At 37.4% G+C, this 16,157-nt stretch overlaps 1 protein-coding gene across 1 annotated transcript in view; it reads right to left on the bottom strand.

The window, feature by feature from the left end:
* Positions 1-16,157, bottom strand: part of LOC139973187 (uncharacterized) — a 207,771-nt gene that overhangs the window by 33,662 nt on the left and 157,952 nt on the right. The gene's annotated exons all lie outside the window — the stretch shown is intronic.

The raw sequence follows: 16,157 nt of genomic DNA, 5'->3' as shown, positions 1-16,157 counted from the left end.
AGTCTACACTATACAATTTATGATCTAGTCTACAATAAGAACACTGTATGAACTGGTTTACTCTATATTCAAGGTATGATCTGATCTATACTATACAAACTATATAAACTATACCCGATGTGAACTATAGTTTACAGTTTACACTCTATTGACTAGTCTACACTACATGGAAGGTATAACCTAGTCCACACTACACTACACACTGTATGTAAAAGTCTTCACTATATTCAAGGTATGATATAGTATATACTATACATACTGCACGAATTATACACAATGTGAACTATAGTCTACACTTCACGCACTGTAGGAACTAGTCTAAAGTATACACATTGTATGAATTATGTATACTCTACACACACCGTATGAACAAGCATATACCATACACTATGTATACATTACGGTGTACAATATAAACATTATATGGACTCTTTACACCATACAAATGTATGAACTAATATATAGTGCATCTACACATTACCACCAATAACACACTATAGGGTTTTCGTTTTCCATTTTTTTTCATCATGTTGGACACATCTCTAAAAGATGTGGTATTCAAAATAGCCCTAATTGTGCACCAAGCCCACCACCTGCTCCCAACAAGGAAGTATTGTTCATACAGTATACCGCTGCAAAACAATTCGAAACGGTGTTAAATATATATTTGTATACATTCTCATATATCTATATCTATATGTATATATATATATATGTATATATATATATATATATATATTTATATATATATATATATATATAATTGTGTACAAATATCTAATTAAGACCGTTTCGAATAGTTGTAAAGCGGTATACTGTATGAAAAATACTTCCTTGTTTTATTGTGCCTACGTCACATCCTGTTTGCGGGATCGAGTATTCTCACATCTCATTGAATAACAATGTCAGCTGTTTGATTTGACGAGGACTTTTAAATGAACTATAGGATTTACATCCATATCTTCTTTATACGTTTGGTACATATGGTACATTCATATCATACTTTGCTTTGACATAAACCTCTTATATATTGAAAGGCGTAGCTATTGGTGGTTCAAGCAGTTAATTCATCCCTGGCCAGCAGTTCTCAGGAGAGTCCTGAGGGTTGGTTCCAAACAGTATTGGCCAACAGATGACAACTGCCCGTGATGTTCTAGCATGAATAATTAAATGAGTACCAGCATGCCTACACCAAAGTATTATTTCGGTGACAGTGGCGTAGCCAGGGGTATAGATGGAATGTACACTCTCCCCCATGATTTGCGGTGTGAAAACTGGGATGGCAAAGAAATTTGACAAAAGAATAAATAGCTATGATATATGATATTGGATAGGCTAGCTAATTTTACAGCACGGTGTAATCTGCTACTCAGGTTTCCCTCTTTAGATATAGTCTCCTTAGCATAGAAAGATATTTACCTCAACAAGTTAACTTTGAGTCATTAATCGATACTTCTAGTCAAAGTTGCGTGAGTCTTACGGCACTGGATTGTAGTCTTTAATAAAAGATCACTGAGAAATCAGATAAATGTTAAAACCTACCTACCAGTATTACTATGTATTTGTAAATGTTTGATATCGTTAATATAAACAAGGCCATAGCCATTGGGACCACGGAAGAAGTACTTGCCCTGTCCCCAAAGTTTCTTGCAATAGTTAGCATTTTATAAAACACCTTAATGTAGTTCAAATAATGGTAATGATAGTATCATATTGCTTCTAAGATCTCTGACACTACTTACCGTAGGCTCCACACCTTAAGCCCGTCCGTGTACGGACGTCAGAACAATTTTGTCCCTTAAATTTGTATTGCCTATCATAGTACAGGCTGTATTTGTTATGCAAAATCATATCAATACAAGCGTCAACTCAAACTCCTTCGTAGTTATGCAATTCACACACATTCCGTGAGTAGGTCTAAAATAGTACAATCATAAATGAATTGAATTTTTTTTCGTCAATGCCTGGTATATGCACATAAAATTAAAATAAATAAATAAATACAATTCTTAGTCTTTTAAACTTTGAAGGTGCAATCCATGGCAGTTCTAGATCGTCTAGCTCTGTCTTTGTACATCTTACAGAAACAAATACGTAAACTGGTTGAACTTTTGGGATACGGTGGTAATAAGAATTGGAACGTTTCGATAAAAGTCGATTTTTTTTTTGTCATGCCCTACATTAAGATTTGAGCGCATTCAGTAGGAATGTTAAAAAAAGAAGCATGAACCAAATTTTGAAAGTATTCCTCCTTATTTCTGGAGTGACTATAGTTGAAAGAAAAGAAAACAGGATTACCCATGTGAGCTGTCCTTTTTCGGGCGCGGAACAGAAACTATAAAAGTGCTGATTTGTCTGTAATTTACACTTTACTCTGAAATATGAATTCTTTTAGACCTCCCGTTTGAATAGTGTATAGCCGAATTTCGACACGTAAAAGAAACATATTTCCCATTTTTGGGGGTAAAATTTGACATATTAAACCAATTATTTCATGCGACAAAAATTCAACCGTTGAGAAATTGCAGAGTTGACCGAAATTTCGAACAAAATAACTTCAGTAAATAAGTTTGACAATAAATCTCAAGAATTATCTAGTTGTTTTGTAAAGTACCCGTCAGAAGAAAATGAGAAATGCAAGACTTGATGCAATCATTGTCAATTTTACAAAGTTAACAAAGTTTGCTAAAATTAAAAGTTTATCTCGTCATTTTATTTAAATTACGTCATTATTAAACATTTAATATTAAGTTTTGGCTAATAGAGGGCAGCAGAGCTGGCGAAAGAAGAGGAAGTAGGGAAAGTTCAAGAGGCAATAAAACAAGCCGAGAAAGCAGAAGATTGGTAATTTGTTCCCATTTAATAAAACCAAATGTGATCAAAGAAGACACATTAATTAGCTTTTATAAGTTTTTGAATATCATATTTTTTATTTTGGTCGCCAACAATATGTCAAAAAATAGAAGAAGCAGAAGATGGGAACCCGTCTTAATTGAGAAAAGTATCCTTAAATAAGAAGATATCCTCAGAAAATATTTTCAAAGAAATAAAATAGAACCAAGGGTTGCTGAAGTCTAACCGGAGTGCTCTATAGCTATTGTAGGTTGCCACATGGTGACATATTTCACTCTGAAGACTGTAAGAATAATTACAATTTTCGTGATGATAGAAGTTATCTTAATACCATACTCATATACTTTGCAAGACAGTAGTAGAGGAAATACTAATAAAATGTTTGGGACAGGAAAGAAAGTAAAGTGAGATCATTTTCTACCTTTTTCTTTTATTAATAACTGTTTTCCATGCTTTGTTTAAAATTAGCCAACACGGATTGTGACCTGAATAAAGTTGAAAACATTCTGAAACGGTTCAATGCGACATATTTTTATTTCCATGATACTTTGAAATAATGCTTTATGTTGATAGGAATGCTTTGTAAATATGATTGACCTCGAATCAGGAAGCAAGAGAAATGAGAAGGAAACCAAAATTAAAATGTTCAAAAACATTGGTTTCCATTTCACAGTTCCTAAACTTGTTTGATCCTTTAGTATTACTTATTTGACTTTTTTGCAAACGTTGTGCATTTTTTCTTTTTTATTCATCTATCATGTTTAATTGAATTGAATGTCAAACCTTTTTTACAGCAACATACATAGTGGTGAAATACGATGATAGTTCATTAGAAACCAGGCAATCTGGTACGGGTATCAAGTGGGGTAACGATGGTGACTTCTTTACAACAGTTAGTGTCTGAAAGACTGTGGCAAAGATAGCTACTTACCATGAAGGCAACCTTTTGCAAAGCTACTTGTTGTATTGTTGATTGTATGTGATTGGATGACGACTCTCCATATTGGTAAACGCAAGACTAAATGAACAAGAATTGATCGTTATTACATTAGCCTCATTTATAGACATAAAACCATTTTATTCTGGTATTTTACAGGATTGGGAGAAAATGCAAGCACTGATAGGTAAGACTGGAAAGGAAGGCTTGAAAAGACAAGTCATGGAAAATGACCCAAATAAAATATGTCCTGAGACAGCTACCGAAGTGAAAGGCATCCTGTCTGCCTTTGACTTGGAACAAGTCCGTGATGTCAGTGCTGGGGCCGCTATATTCTTTGCATGGTTGGGTTTCGTGTCCTGCATTGTTGTGTAATAGCAATTTGCCTTACATCAAGTTTGTTCCAAGGCATAGTTTCATTACAATGTAGCTATTTGGCTTAACCATTCACATGTCAGTCCATAAATGTGTGTTCAACATAAAGTAATTTCAATCCCCCACCTTCTGCATTCCCCCTCTCCAAAGTAGTATTATTTCAATACTCATATCCATCGTTGGTGACCATACTGATAGGGTCCAAGCTGTCCAAGTGTTTGTAAAAATCATGTATTAAATTATGTCTTCCAAATCTTAATGACATGACAGACTGTGGTCATGGAAATTGCTGAATGAATATGAAATTAAATTTTATGTGTTAGGTATTAAAGCTTTTAACAGCATAGTTCTCCGGGCAGAAGCCAGCAGACAGTAATACCAATGTTCTGAGCAAACGTGGCAACTTTTTATTCCAGACGTTTGGGATTTTAAAGTTTGTGTGAACTCATGGACCCGTAGCATATCTGTTACAAATGACTGTATTCTGAAACGCTGAGTTGATTGTATGTACTTCCAGAATGCATCACAATATACTACAATGAAATGGCGATTAAATGTAAGAAACCCTTTGAATATATTTTTTGTCATGAAATTTACGTTATTTGGCTGGAAGTTTATCTGGAGAAAGTCTACATTCCAGTAAGCAGACTGGAGATGTTAATTTTTCATAATAATACAGTGGAATGAACAGTACAAAACATTACTGGTGTAAAGTGTTAGAGACAGTGTCAAAGGGCAAATAATTGTAAGTTAGGGTGGTTTTATGAGGCACATGGGTGGGGTTAGATTGGGGTGGGTTGAGGGGGGCAGATACTGTTAAGTTTGAAGCTACCATTATTATACGTTATAAATGAGGGTGAGTGTAAGCTTAATGCCAAAAGGAAGATGCTTCATTAGTCTACTGGAATAACCCATTGACTGGTAGGTAAATCAACTGTTTGCGGTTTGTTAGTCTAATGTGTTACAAAATCCACATCATGTAAAATACATGTAAAATGTAATCATCTTTCAGATAGTAATCATATAAATATTCCATTTTATCATTAAACAGTCGTCAGCAACGGAAGAAGATGTCCTGGAGCGTGAGAGGCAAGGGCAGGAGGAATCACGCCAACTGAGTGAGAAGGAGGACATAAAAAAATTAAGACAGAAAGAACTTCTGGATCTCTAACCATTACCATCTGAGTCAAAGCAGCTCACATTAGTAAGTTGGTTAGCTACAGAATATTTCTTGTATTCATTATTGGTCACCTTGATATCCAAAGATATTTCTTTCAATCTTAAAGGATCATAGTAAGCTAGCGAACACGCCAGGTGAATTTGTTTGAAGATGGAGCTGGATGATTGATTCATTCAAAGTTCTGCTTGTGCAGTTTCACTGAATGAAAACATGTTTAATAGGGTATTCTGGTGACAGACAATTGTAAACATATAAATTATTCCACACTAATAGTTAAAAACCCCATCTCAATATCATACCATGAACGTTTTTGACTGGATAAACCCTCAACTACTACAGGAAGTTGGATCACGGTAGGGGGTCTCTGATATCATCTTGGAAAATGCTCTTTGGAAGCTTTACTAAGACTACTATAATCTTCTTGTTTATTTGTCCTTGAAACATGATTCATTTGGATGTTTGGAAATATCACTAAATTTTAAACATTGAATATTCACAATACAAAAAGCTATGAGGATGTGGTTTCACGGTAAGATTTATATTCAGCAATTTGTTCAGCAATCAACTTAAGCCAACAGAATATTCTTTAAGACAAAAACAAGTTCAGATGCTTAACTTAACTTAACTGGTCATATTTCGTAAGATTAGTTTCTATTATAGACCAGTATACATACTGTGCCGTACGATATGAAGGTGTTGCCGCAATTGAAAGGCCTGCCTTGTGAAATATGTCAACATCTCTGGTATATCTTCATTTGTTGTTGCAATTAATCGTGTTTGCAGTTAGTTTCCAGTCAGAATATGCAATTTTAATCGAATCCATTAAACAAAAAGCTTTGGGTGTTTCTCAGTCTCGCTGCCACAAAGTAAGGGTTTCAGAAAGTCACAACTCCACGAGAGCAGAAACACAAGTAAAGGGAACATCACCGTGAAAAAGCACCTGATAGATTCAATATTCCATATTCTAGTTTTAAATGTAAAAGAATGCGAAAACTTTTACAGTCACGTTAAAATATATACATTCCTACAATGCACATGTAAGTGTGCGTCGTTTCATGTCGTTGGTTCTGCTAAAGAGAACTAAGTAACGCCTGTGGCCTATTGTATAGCAGTGTACAACTTCTCTAGTGTAAAATGATCTTTTTTCCTTGCACCTTATGGTAGGCAATCAGTCTCAAATAGTGGGGAATCGACTGATACCGATTTAAATCGACATAGGATTAAACTATGAATATCTGTGGCTTAGAATACTAACGAATAGGATTGATCTATAGATATCTGTGGCTTAGAATACTTATTAATATGATTAATCTATGAATACCTGCGGCTTATAATATTTACGAATAGGATTAAACTATGAATATCTGTGGCTTAGAATACTAACGAATAGGATAAAACTATGAATATATGTGGCTTATAATACTTAGGAATAGGACTGAAATATGAATATCTGTGGCTTAGAATACTTACGAATAAGATTAAACTATGGATATCTGTGGCTTATAATACTTACGAATAGGATTAAAATACACCATAAACAAAACAGCTGTATATATGAATATATGTGGCCTGCAACACTAACATAACAGCTGTATCTATGAATATCTGTGGCCTACAACACTAACAAAACGGCAATATCTATGAATATATGTGGCCTGCAACACTAACATAATAGATGTATCATGAATATATATGTGGCCTCCAACACTACTATAACATATGTGTCTATGAATATATGTGGCCTACAACACAAACAAAACAGCTGTACCTTTTAATATATGTGGCCTACAAGACTAACATATAATAAATGTAGGCCCCTATCTATGAATATAGGTGGCCTACAACATTAACATAACAGTTGTATATATGAATATATGTGGCCTACAACATTAACATAACAGTTGTATTTGTGAATATCTGTGGCCTCCCAACACTTACATAATATATGTATCTATGAATATATTTGGCCTCCAACACTTACGTAACAGATGCATCTATGGATATCTGTGGCTTATAATACTTACGAATAGGATTAAAATACACCATAAACAAAACAGCTGTATATATGAATATATGTGGCCTGCAACACTAACATAACAGCTGTATCTATGAATATCTGTGGCCTACAACACTAACAAAACGGCAATATCTATGAATATATGTGGCCTGCAACACTAACATAATAGATGTATCATGAATATATATGTGGCCTCCAACACTACTATAACATATGTGTCTATGAATATATGTGGCCTACAACACAAACAAAACAGCTGTACCTTTTAATATATGTGGCCTACAAGACTAACATATAATAAATGTAGGCCCCTATCTATGAATATAGGTGGCCTACAACATTAACATAACAGTTGTATATATGAATATATGTGGCCTACAACATTAACATAACAGTTGTATTTGTGAATATCTGTGGCCTCCCAACACTTACATAATATATGTATCTATGAATATATTTGGCCTCCAACACTTACGTAACAGATGCATCTATGGATATCTGTGTCCTACAACATTAACATAACAGCTGTATCTATCAATATATGTGGCCTACAACACTAATATAACATATGTATCTATGAATATATGTGGCCTCCAACACTAACATAATAGATGTATCTATGGATATCTGTGTCCTACAACACTAACATAACAGCTGTATCTATGAATATATGTGGCCTACAACACTAATATAACAGCTGTATCTATGAATACATGTGGCCTACAACACTAACATAGTATATGCATCTATGAATATCTGTGGCCTCCAACACTAACATATCAGCTGTATCTATGAATATCTGTGGCCTAAAACACTATTATAATAGATGTATCTATGGATATCTGTGTCCTACAACATTAACATAACAGCTGTATCTATGAATATCTGTGGCCTCCCAACACTAACATAACAGCTGTAACTATGGATATCTGTGGCCTACAGCACTAATATAACAGCTGTATCTATGAATACATGTGGCCTACAACACTAACATAATAGATGCATTTATGAATATCTGTTGCCCTCAACACTAACATAACATATGTATCTAGGAATATATGTGGCCTAAAACACTAACATAATAGATGTATCTATGGATATCTGTGTCCTACAATACTAATATAACAGCTGTATCTATGAGTACATGTGGCCTATAACACTAACATAATAGATGCATCTATGAACATCTGTGGCCTCCAACACTAACATAACATATGTATCTATGAATATATGTGGCCTAAAACACTTACATAATAGATGTATCTATGAATACATTTGGCCTATACAACACTAACAATAGAGCTTTCATATGCCTACATTTTAACATAAATACAAACAACTTGTGACAAGCGTAAAACAATATTGTGATAATTCGATAACTTACCGTACTGTATACTGACATCACCGAAAAAGTGCACATAGCAAATTGAACTTGACGCGGTTTTATTTTCAGGTATGGAATTGCCGTACGGTATAGTGCGTTTTTACATATAAAAACAGTGGCTATTTTATCTCTTTTGTGGTCTTCCGTTCGCAATTATTTTGCACAATTGCATAAGTTATATCTAAGTCATACTTTTTTTTCGGGAAGGGAAGATAAGGTGTGGTGGAATGTCAAGGTAATGTATGTGGTTGGAAAAGTAAAACCAAACGAGCTGATGTCTAGAACATTTCTTTGAGATATTTCCTAACGAGGCACGGTGTGAATAATTGGGTGAAACGCTTGTATACTCAAGCGACATACTTTCATGAAAGCAAAATCATGTACTGTTTCGCTTAATTAGATATTTCAAAACAAAAGTTATTACTGAACTTTAAATGCAAGTGTCATGTCATAGTAGCGCCTTCAGCTACATAGTAGTGTTCTCCCCCAAAATTCTTTACAAACGTGCGCTTGCTGTAAAAACAAAACTTAAAAGTGGTGTACAGCAAAATCGTAAATTTGTTCTTTTCGCCATTAGCTACGAGGCAAAAGAAAGAATGGATACTTTCGTAGTCTTCAAATGAAGAACGTGGAGAGAACGTAGAAGCATGCGCTAAATATTGTTCTCTCTTAAAAAGGAGAATGAAATGTCAGATTTCTTTTAATCGCTGGTTAAAGTTGATCCACGTATCCGCGAGATAAGTTATGGAGATTTGTAATGAAAATGGAATTAAGTAATTAAGCAAGTTTTGTATCGATAACATTTGTTTAATTTCCCATTTGTAATTAGATACTTAAAAAATTGTTTAGATAAGTCCGAGTTTTAAGTACACCTTTTTTTATCGATAGATTAAATGGCTTAAAGACTGTCAATGGCTGTCAATGATAAGATATATAACATTGCAGTAACTGAAACCGCGATAAGGATCATTTGTCCGTAAATATTATTGGTGGCCTCAGGCGCGGCGGAACTGACAATTATTGGGGAGGGGGGGCTAATGTGTGGAGACTATCTAAGCGGAGCGCCACCATCGGTTGGCGCGGAGCATAGAAGAAAATGTTGGGTTTTATTCAAACGCCCAGATGGCCGGAAACGGCACTTCCCGAGTGTTTTATGCTGCGAATACCTAACCCTAAAATATTGATCTCAAGCCTGCAATTTCGCAAATTGCACGTAAAAGGCTGTAAAAACATTGTAATTTGTATATTCGATGGTGTTTTAAGAGAGTAGCTATTACTCGTAGTGTACTCGCAAAGACGTTTTTGAGTGTAGTAAGGGCAGTGGCGGAGCTAGGGGTATTGGAAAGGGGGGCAAGAATAGTCTGTAGGGGCGCTTTCGACAATATCTAAGCGGAACGCCACCACAGGTTGGCGCCCCAGATACTCCCCAGATTGCAGGAAATGACCCTTTCCGGGCCTTGCTAATTTGCAGATAAACGGAGAATAAATAGGTGTCGTCGCCATTTTGTCGGAAAATTACACCAACAGAATATGACAAATGTCAATAGGTATATGAGAGCGCAATAAAATAGTCAATAATCGCGAATAAGAAAAAAAGTAGTGAAAAGCTGAAAAGGACGCCAGCAGTCCATTTGAGTCGGTCAGGGGGGGGGGCATCCGCCCCTGACTGTATATATGGACGCTCCGCCACTAAGTAAGGGGATGTTGGAGAACTGGCTGAAATGAGGCAAGTCATTGGCCTAAGACGAAGTTGTGTTACGCTTACCGGTACTCACACTCACTGCCGTTCCACTTTTCACGGGGCGTGAAGACGCGGTTGGGGTGACAATGTGGTCTATAGCCAGGGAACGGGCCGAGGGTGCCCCAGCAATTACTAAAATTATTACACCTATATTTTTGGTTTCGCCGCCACTGGTAGGCCTACTAACATAAACAGGCCCGTATCCAGGGGGCGTTAGGGGCGCGCGCCCCCCGGGAAAGGAAAAGAGGAGAGAAAAAAAAAGAGAAGGAAAAAGGGGAAAAAGAGGGGGTAAAGAGGAGGAAGGAGAGGAGGGAAGGGAAAAGAAAAAGAAGAAAGAAGAAAGAGAAAAAAAGGAGAAAAAGACGCACCCATCACTTCTTGAGATTGTTCCCATCTGCATGAAAACGCGCGCCCACAACCCTACGCACCACCCCTCTAATCGCTTCCCGATGACTTACGAAACTTAATGACATTCCCCCGTAGTACCAAGACCTCTTGACAAAATCCGGCTACACACCACTTTATCGATAACAAGTGATTGGGTTGTGTATTAGTGACGTACGGAAGCGTAGAAGGGACATTGCATTGTCGAGTTACCAACTTGACAAAACGACAATTATCTGCAAATTGACGAGTTGTCGAGATGGTAGCGTGACAAAATTCAGAAAATTGACGTTTTGACGAGATAACGGATCTCGTCAATGCATCAATTTTCTGCAAATTGACGAGTTGCACACTTACTACGTATACCATCTCGACAAGATGACAAAATTGAAAAAAAATGATGCATTGACGAATCCGTTATCTCGTCAAAACGTCAATTTTCTGAATTTTGTCATCTTGTCGAAATGGTAGTAGCTGTGCAACTCGTCAATTTGCAGAAAATTGATACATTGATGAGATCCGTTATCTCGTCAAAACGTCAATTTTCTGAATTTTGTCGTTTTGTCGAGATGGTAGTAAGTGTGCATTTCGCCAATTTGCGGAAAATTGATGCATTGACGAGATCCGTTATCTCGTCAAAACGTCAATTTTCTGAATTTTGTCACGTTACCATCTCGTCAACTCGTCAATTTGCACATAATTGTCGTTTTGTCGAGTTGGTAACTCGTCAATGCAATGTCCCTTCTATGCTTCCGTAGTGACGTCTAGAGGTCGTGCACTGACCAACATGGAGTGTGACGTCTCCCGACTTTGCAATTTCCAAAGATCAGGCCCCGAAAAATCCAAAGGGCACTGTACTGTATAGACATCTAGCAATATCTAACGATATCTAGCGATTAAAAAACCCAAGATCTTCCCTAAACTGAGGGCAGATAGAAAATCGAAGCCTTCAGTGTGTAATGAACTTGAAACTGTGCGTCTTTCGAAATGAAAAGAATGTGGGCGCAACTCCTATGGGCTCCTATGGGCCCTATGCTTAGGTTTGATAACTGTATTTGTACAGTAGTCTTCATTATACTCCATACAGTAGGGGGGGGGGGGGAACTTGCCCACCCCTGGAAAATTAAAACAAAGTTAAGCATTTGACATTTCAATAATTTCCCCCAACCAACAGTTCTCTAGTTATGTTCATTGCATACTGACCCATAATGCATTACTGAAATTATTGAAAGTCAGAATCCTAAGACATGAGATCTCAAAATAACCAGTGTGTAAATGCAACTTGGACGGGAAGTGTCTTTTCCGACGATCTAGGAGTATTTTTTGGCAAAATATCGGCGTACGCACCGCGCCAACCGATGGTGGCGCTCCGCTTAGATAGTATTCAGTAGTTGCTAGGCCTCCTGATAGGGGGCCCCTTTGGGCCAGGAGCCCCCCCCCCCCCCAGGCTCATCGTTACGCCACTGATGGAGCATTGCACAATAAACAGATAATAGTTATTTATTACAGTCTCATTTCAATTATTCGAATTTTTAAAGCAAACTGCAAATATCACATCATATCAGTGAGCATGAAAATGGTGTTCCGGGATGGACAGCCTCAAAACTGTAGATGTGCGTAGTGTTCGGTTCTGGAAATATCTGGTATATTTTAATTTCCTTCAACGAAGTTTTATAGTAGCCGATATAAGAGGTTTAATATTTGTACACCAATAAATTAACTGTGTCTGAATTTTCGAAAATTCCCTGACCACCATTCATCATCATACTTCCCTCTACTCGTGCAATTTTGACCGGTCCATTAGGGTTGAAGGAGGTTTTTCTATTGGTGTCCATAGATGAATATTTGTGCAACATTATGGGTTTTTTTAAAAGTGAATTTATTCACGAGAATTGTGAATTTTCAAATTCTGAACAAATAATGGGCTTAAAACCTTGAAAAATGGTGCTTACGGCTATTGTGGGCCGCGAAGTATAAAATCACCTACAAAAAGCAATGATCCACAGGAGATGCAATGAGGTCGAACAGGATGTGTGACTTGTGACAATCTTCAAAAAGGTTATGAATGAAAAAAACACTATTGGGAAATTCTTGGTTCTCAGGCAAAATTGTACATTTGGTAGGTCATTTCAAGCCCGAGAAGTGCCATTTCCGGTTATCTGGGGGGTATCAAAACCCGAAATTTTCTTGTACGCTGCGCGCCAACCGATGGTGGTGCTCCGCTTAGATAGTTCGCGCCCCCCGGGTTAGAAAATCCTGGATACGCCTCTGATAAAGATAACTCAGTACCAAAACTGTGGAGAAGATCAGCTATTCCGAAGTGTGCAATTGAAGTTACTACTTTAAGAAAAGTCACCCAAAAACGAGCCTGTGTGACAACAAACAACTTGTGCTTTTTACGTGCAAAGAAAACGGACACGGACCAAAGGTCAACAAAACAAAAAACAATCCCAGTCTCGTTTCACTCTCAACCCCAGTCCCATCGAAGATAGTGGTTGAGTTAATGTCTGCTTATAAAGGCTGTATACTGAAAGCCCATGTACAGTGTACACAGACAGGCCTGCACGTGTAGGCCAATACAGTGCATCGATAGATCGGATACACCAGTCTTAATTTAAATAACAATATAGCATTTAAATTCCTGCATACTTGATAAATAGCTGATGAACGCACAAGCTGGTACGACATTCGTGATTATCTGAATCAAGGTATACTTACCCTGCCTTATCTAGCCTTCATGCGCTTAGTCCGACCACTGAAAAACAAAACAAAAAGAGAAAAGCCTTTTATAACAGTTTGGATGAAAGCATCATGCAACAGACTGAACGAATACAAAAGTTCCGCCGCCAAGGAAAAGAAGACAAATAAGAAAGAAAGATGATTTAGCTTTATATTGGCTATATTTTATTTACACTAATTAATTGTGAGCGGTAAACAAACTAACATTCTCTTACCATTATGAATATCCCGGCGCACTTTATTAATCTCGTGTCCAGGGACGTAGCTAAGGCCTGACGATTGTGAGGGGGGAGGGGGTGGGGTGTAGTGGCTGAAATTCCAACTGGGTGGGTTTTGAAGCCAGAAAATTCCGACTTCTGCCTTTTACCCGCCCCCCCCCCCCCCGCTGGTACTCGTCAACGCGGATACGGAGGGCCCCCTTTGAGACATTTTTGAACAATTGAAGGTTCTTAGATGCGTTCTGGTGCAATGTTTTGCCGTTTCATCATTATCATATGATATCATATTATCAGCGATTTTGCTTCCGGTTTGAATTATTCTCTTACATGTTCTTTTACATATTATCAGAAAGACAAACATAGTGCTCTTTTACAATGTTTCCAGTAGGATGGTTCTTGTTTATTGTCCAATGTCTGGACTTTAATTCATTTGACGAACTTAACTGATGGACAATTTTAACTTTCATATTTAGCAGTGTAATAATTATTTATAGGAAGCGCGTATCACGTACGATTTTAGCTTAGCGTCATAACATGCTGTTCGTGCAACAACTTATGACGCATCATAACGGATGAGAACGCACGTTTTCGTCGTCGTTGTGCATACGATTCGTGACTCTCCATCAAGTGCGGTTAGGTAGGCTATATGCATTTTATTACGCAGTAGCCAACTGTAGGCTGGTAATAGGCTATAGGCTAAATTTAGCTAACTGCATCTGCCTAACCAAGTTCCTGAATCAGTAGGTCTGAATGTTAATACGATTATAATCGAGTTAACGGAGCTGACGAGTATCAAGATCAAAAGAGCACTGACAAAATACCATGCAAAAAACACCCAACAGTTTTTAACATTTTTTCGACACTGAAAGGGAGGAGCAGTTGCTCCCACTGCCCCCCCCCCCCCCTGGCTACGCCCCTAATATAAACTTACCTGAAGCTAGTGAACAGGGTCAACCCACCCAATAGCAAAATTAGTACATATATAAACCGAATTGAAGCTGGCGAACGTTGTACGGTAGATCTATTAGGCATTTATTTAGACTTTTAGAGTATTCAAAATCATACGAAGTTTTGTATGGTGGAGTATAAGGATCGCGAGATACAATTTCTCAACGTGGCAACGAAAACGTGGTAATTATGACTGATTAAAGGTCAATTTTGACCGAATTTTTTCAAATTTTTCAGAAAACTCCCCCTGGACAACTCCCACCCCGTCGACTCCCCACTGGACTATTACCCCCCGGACAATTACCCTCCAGGACAATTCCCCCTGGAACCCCCCCCCCAGGATTATTTTCCCCACACAATTGGCCCACAGATAATTGTCAATTCGGGAGCAACCAATTGGGACGATTTTATAACGCTAGTTACCAATAAAAGTGTGTGTGCGTACTATGTTATTTTATATCAGCATAACCAACAGGCCCAACTCACCTGAGAAAAAATTAATCGCGAAGTTAAAGATACGAACAACTCTTATCTTTGTGCGAGATTCTCGTGCATTACTGATATATTTATTTATTTCCGTTTTCTGTGTGTAAACCATGTCTGCCCTGTAGAGAGTGACTTTCGCTTAATTTTTCAACATATAGTTGTGAGATATTGGTTTACTTTGGTCTACTTACAAATATATCTGAATTACAACTTTCGTCCTGTCACTCTGACAATGTAATAATTTTGCAATGTAGTAAAACATACAAACACCGCTGAATTGTAAAGCACTGTTGTAAAGGACTGTATTTTAGGAGACAAAGTACCAAAAACACTTTTTTGTTTCGCGTGCATTGTGTATACTATTAGCTACACTGACACAATGATAATATTTTGGGCGTCAATTTAGTAAATTTGTGACAAAATAGATTTGGCGCGCTTCGCGCGTCCTAGCTTCATTGATGCTGTGAGAATTATTTACTCCTTCCACATGCATGTTAGCTAGATAACCTTAACATTTTCTGCGCACTATCCGCGCACTATAGCTGCATTTGTTTCCGGGTAGACTTTTCTTTGACTCTGTTTTATTCCTTGCCAGAGGCAATAGGAATCTATGCAGTCGCGCATGTGAGTGTGAATTTCTGTGACGCCGGCTTGTAATCACGATAACTGAATGATGCAAGATCCGATCGGTATCATACTTGGTGGGGTAGGTTACCCATGGTGAGTAAATTGTCCCTATCATTTTTGGTGCCAATCTCATTAATATTCATAAATGGACGGACTCCGTATCTCGGTAACCGAATGGCCGATTTTGTTCTTACTTGTTTCGTGGCATTGCTAAGAGGTGGGGTACATGCGTAGGTAAATACCTTATCGTATCTCATTAATATTCATT

This window comes from Apostichopus japonicus, chromosome 9 (assembly GCF_037975245.1).
Source record: "Apostichopus japonicus isolate 1M-3 chromosome 9, ASM3797524v1, whole genome shotgun sequence".
NCBI lineage: Eukaryota > Metazoa > Echinodermata > Holothuroidea > Aspidochirotida > Stichopodidae > Apostichopus > Apostichopus japonicus.
Note: the sequence above shows the minus strand (reverse complement) of the source record. Positions and strands in the feature narration are given on the sequence as shown.